The sequence below is a fragment of the Carassius auratus genome, chromosome 20, assembly GCF_003368295.1.
Source record: "Carassius auratus strain Wakin chromosome 20, ASM336829v1, whole genome shotgun sequence".
NCBI classification, from domain to species: Eukaryota; Metazoa; Chordata; class Actinopteri; order Cypriniformes; family Cyprinidae; genus Carassius; species Carassius auratus.
The window spans coordinates 16,187,965-16,193,966 of NC_039262.1; positions in this window are offsets into that span (position 1 = coordinate 16,187,965).

The following is a 6,002-nucleotide window of genomic DNA, read 5'->3' on the forward strand; positions in this document are numbered from 1 at the left end:
AGACTTAGGCATCGTAGTCTAATGATACTGGACAGACAACAGTAAATAAGACTTACAAGACAGACTTATGAACATGCACACACAGAGCGCTTGCTGAAAGACGCGAAGCTGAAGCCAGCTGCGTGGCACGTGCCTTTATAGCTTCCTGGTCGCTACGTCACCCCGTCCGTGACGTCACGCTCTTCCATTGAACTGATTGCACACGATATTCAGAGTTGTTCTTGCCAAAGGCGTTCCCCAAATGCGATCGACGCAGCTCGAGTTCCCGAAGAGGAACTATAGTATCACCAAATGGAATTGCAAAAACTGTTTTCAAACTTTTGATGTTGATTGCAAATGTTTGCTGCTCTTGGAAAACACAAAATTGCTGAACTATGAACAACAGACACTAGTTGGTTAACAGTGTTTTGGGCAAATGCATCCCTGGTAAGATGCTCAAACAAACATGACCTAGCTAGTTGCAGCTGTTTTCTGAAATTGTAACATCGATTTGAACCATGTTTGTTTAACAATACAGGAAACATATAATTATATGTTTTTATTACAAATAAACATATCATATTTTGGTTAATTTATTGATTAATATTGCCCACAACCCATTGAACATTGAAGGAGGATTTGATTAGAACTACAAACTCAAAAAAGGGGTTAAAAAGCACAAACAAGGCAAATATGCCATGTTTAAATGGTGACAGAATGCAGATAACTTGGCGGCAGAGTAGTCCATTAAAGATGTAGTTAAGACGAAGTAGTATGTCCCAAATCTTATATACTGTATAAAGTATTAGTAGGTGAATCCAATTGCAGCATATACAGTATGCTTCTAACCACAGGCAAATTGCTGCAGCCTAAACCAATTCGAAAGCAGTGATGCTGTTTGCAAATGTTTGCTAAAATGCTGAACTATGTTGGAAACAAAGGAACTTGTGACCATAGTTAGCAAAGAATGCTTTTGTGAAGATCAATGTATGCTAATGGGTTACTTACTTTAAATACAGTACCTGCAAATTCCACCAGTTTTGCCACATCAGACATTTATAATAGCCAGAGATAATGAGCACAACATGCACATATGGGCACATATTCCGTTCCAGTGCCACAGCAGAGACAGAGCTACAGCAGAATAGCTGTTCCCTTGGGTCAGTCTTAATGATGACAGTCTGCGTGCGTAGACTGACAGACAGCTCCCCATCAGTGCCATGCACGAGGAGATATGCAGGATTACATTCGTACCAGCGCAACAGATCCATGCCAATCATGTGTCCCCGTAAACCCTGATGTGACGTTTGTTTTTAAAACAATGTAGTTATATTTACTTAAATACTACATGTTTTCAAACAAGTAACATGCATTATATTATGTACAGCAATGTATGTGCTGAACGTTTTCACCAAAGTAAGTTAGCATCTTTGTTAGCATCTTTGTCAAACTTGTTCAGTAATGTCACAAAATTAGCTTTTGTTAAAGTGAAACTTTTGAAACAATAATAAAAAAAACTACTACAACATCACTGTGTTGTACCATTAAGGATAATGTGGCACAGGTTTTAGTTATGAAGTGAGGACTCATTCCTTAATCTGAGATAGGTGGAAGTTAAAGCCAGTGATTAAGTGTTCATACTCTGTATTCCCTGGAATTACCACAGTCCTGAACCACAGCAATCATTCTTGATACCGCATCTCCATGGCAACGGTAGCCAAGTCCTGTGGCACCAGCATTCAACCTTATAAGACAAGAAATGTGATTGAGTTTGCAGTGTGTGTTACTGTAAACAGGAACTGCTTCAACTGAACCAGAGGGTTGAGTACTTTACCTTAACCCTAATCTATGTGTGTATGCATTTGTTTGTTTATATTCCTGTTAAAAGTTTGGGCTGTGTAAGATTGAACAAATTTTTTTTAAGTCTTATGATCACCAATTTAATAAAAAATACAGTAATACTGTAAAAAGATATAAATATAGTATATACATTTGAGCATCATTGCTCTAGTCTTCAGTGTCACATGATCCTTCAGAAATCATACTATTTGCTGCTTAATATTTTTGTTGTGATACATTTTTTCCGGATACTTTGATGAATAGCAAGTTCAAAAGAACAGCATTTATTAAAAAAAGGGGTTTTAATATTTAATAAATACGTTACTTTGGTAACGTTTTAAATGCATTCACTGTCACAATTAATCACATCCTTGCTAAGTATTAATTTTAAAGTACATTTTCTGTTGCCTGTAATAAGTAAATATATTTCAAGAATTTTTTTTTTTTTTTAAATAGGTAGGCCAGTTATATAAAAATAGATAGATGACAACTGGCAAAACAGCAGCATGTCTTAACACACACAACACAACACATAGCTTCATAATTATCAGCATATGGAGGGTGTCACTTGGAGGACCGTTAATGATTGAAGATTTTTGTTTTGCTAAACAAGCCTCAGTAGCAGCCACTGCAAGACATATTCTGTTCATTTTCAGAGGATACATTCGAGGATTAATTTAAAGCCCTATTTTTAGCAACACCCTGTGTTAGCATTTCTTGTTTCTGTCTTGTGGTTTAGAGGATGCCTGACATTTTAAACTAGTTCGGAACCAGCACTCATGATTGTTCATGTTTCAGCAATCATCTTGTCCTCTGAAAGGCAGTCTTAGTTCTAGTCAGTTTGTGAAACCAATGAGCGTGGTGCTGCTGCTGTTCTTCAGCTGTATGACACAGTGTCATACTGTTGAAGCCTGTCGTAGCTTGGCACAGTACAGTCTTATGTAAGGAGAATGACATCTGAAGCGTACAGCACCATCCATTTATATACCAGCACAAAGAACAGATTACCCTCCAGTATTAAAGAATCTGACATGTCATTTCTATTTACAAGCATGCAAATGCAGAATTTTTTTTTTTTCGAAATAATTTTCGTCATGATATAATATATTTTATGAAAAACTCTGTATCTTTTACAAGTTGTAAACTTTATAACATCATGCATTTTGACGCATCAAGGTTTCACCTGGTGCTGATTTTAAATATTGTTTTCACCACTGACTGAACATCACCTAAAATCATCCTGTTTCTTGGCTTACTGCATTAAAAAAAGCCTTGTTTCCCCTCTTCTCTCTCTGTAACTCATTGTTCAGAAGAAACACAGGAAGACATGAATTAAGCATGTGAGTATCCCTACGGAGCTCTTTTTTTTTTTTTTTTTACTCTCTATAGTGCCCCATAGTGTGTATTTTTTACTTTTAAAGAGATGCTTTCCTTTGTCAGCAAAGCTATAAAACATCCATTAAGTCACAGTTTCCATGTAAAATGATGTTTTAACCATGTTCGGGTTGAATATCAAAGGAGCTTTCTTTTCTTTTTTTTCTCTCCTTAAAACTACTGTATATGCTAGTATAAGTTGATTAAAAGCTGTGGCTGTTAATGTAACAAAATAATCAGTCAGTTTATCTCATGTTTACAATGATTATCAAATAATAATCGGAATATATCAGATTGGCAAATGTGATTAATAATTGTTTAAACTCCCAAGCACCCCCTGGAACCAGTTTGAGGTCAAATATTATTGATCAGAATATTAACAGAATTTTTAAAAGCAAAGTTACTGTTCAATATCCATAACAAGATGATACATTTACTTCAAGTCAAGTCAAAATCTTAGGTAGGTATGTGCTGTAATGGGTATTTAGTACAGTTAAAACTTTTTATAGTCTGGCTGGCTAAAAAATACCTTTCCTCATACAGTATAGGCCCCTTGAATGCCTTTACCTGCAAGACTGACTTAATTATGCCCCGAGGGAAATGTGGCAGCTCTTGAGGACGGCCTTCGCAGCTTGACTTCTGACAAGCTAGAGAAAGAATTCATCCCTCCACTTCTAAAGCCATTCGAGCATGTCTTGTCTTTTTTTCAGTGTGCTGAGATACGTAGGAAATCTGGAGGTGATCTGGAGGGGAATATGAAATTGTGGGATACAGATAAGTATACATCGACAGATGAGGCATGGTGGGTCTGTTGGTTTCATTTTCATTCCTGTGGGCTGTTACCTTCTCTGCCTTATTACCCTCTGGGCAAAAAAAAAATCCAATAATAAACCCTCCGCCAGCGCACAAAGAAGCTTCTCTAGCAGAAGAGCTGAATTCATCCATGCAGGTATTCACTTTTTTAATACAGTACGATTGTGGATGTATCAATGTTCTGCTCTTGTTATATTCAGGAACAATGATTCTACTTGCTTTTTTTTTTTTAGGTCTGAAGAGCAGAAGTGACTGAATCAAAAGGAACACAGACAGAATACATTTTTTCCAGGTCCAACATGGACTGAAAGATAAAAACAAAAGGAAAGTGGGTGGCATTTGTTCAAAATGAAAAAAATAAATAATTGTAACAATATAATTTAGGATGTTACTGTTCAAGGACCAGATTTACTAAACAAGGCAAATTAGTGCGGGAGCGCAATTCCTAAAAAATCTCGATGGGAGTGGAAAGTTGACGGGAAGTCTCATCTTCCATAATGATCAATGCAATCTACCAAGAGCAGCACACATTAGCCTAAGGATGTTTTTGGATAATGTCTTCCTGTGGCCTTCCAAATAAATTGATAAGAGTGGAAAAATTAACTCCATTCTATTGCACACGCTGTTTTCTGCTGTGCCTCCTACTGGCAGCAACAATCGCAGTCATGTCAAGCGCAAAGACATGCTATTCTGGGGTAAATTCACTACAACAAACCTTAATAAATCATGTTCCATGATTTATTTAAATACTCTCCTCCCATAACTTTTGGTCAGCCACAAAACTAACTCTGTCCACACCTTTCAGTGCTAATTTTTCACTGTGCGTATTTTAGTAAACCCTGACAGTAGTTTATGACACCAAAAAAGGGTTTGCACTGTTCAAAAAGTATAAATTATTATGGAATAGCTTATAATTAACTTAAAGATGCAGAGTATAATATTTAAGAGGATCTATTCACAGAAATGCAATATACAAAACTATGCTAAGACCTTACATAATGAACTGTTATGTTTTTGTTACCTTGAGAATGAGCATTTCTGTCTACAACAGTTTATGTGTTGTAGAACTGAATGTTATCTGGCTCGGCTCGGTGTTCATCTTCAGTTCTCTCTTCACAGCAGTTCAGTCAGTGTACTGTTTGAGTAAATGAATTACTCCGGGATATTGGTTTGTTTGAACTCAGAGGGAGTGTCAGCCACGTTAAAAAAGTTAACAGCTTAAGTCATTTGTGGAATAATGCGTATTGGAGATGCAAACCGTTTCGAACAATTCTCTCACAACAGACATGGAAGAGAAGACAATGCTGAATAAAGTCATAGTTTTTGACCGTACACACAGCTTCAATGGAGGGACTGAGAGCTCTCGGACTAAATCTAAAATATCCTAAACTTAAAAGGTCTTACGAGTTTGGAACAACATGAGGGTTATATGGAATTACATTTAGTTCAATAATAATGAACTTTACTTTATAAAACTGAACGTAAATTTTTCAGAAACTATCAAACATATGCCATTAAAAAAAAAAACACACAATGAAAATGAAAAAAATTAACTCAGTCGCACAAATGTAACAGGCTCTTCAAATATGCTTCATTTTTGTTAATGTTTTTCAAAGATTCGTTTTCGCTGATCGTGGATTCTGAATGCATTGCCACAGATTTCGCTTTTGCTTCGCAGTTTTTCGGTTGGAGTTTTGACACAAACTTCTCGTGGGGGGCGGGGTTAACAGTGATCTACTCTGATTGGATAGTGAGCTTTTGATGGACAGGTGCTCTCTGACTGGGAAGTACAGACGTCATTCAGTGGCGCGCGCCGTGCATATTGAAAGCTCTTGTGGTGATTAAATCTGGTCTCTACCGCAAAAAAATATTTTTTCACAGACAAAGTGAAAGAAATTTATTTTAAGCTCATACACAGGTTCTACCCTGTAAAGAAGTTTATACAAAGATTTAAATCTGACATTGATCTTACACTCTCTTTTTGTTCGAGTTCTGAA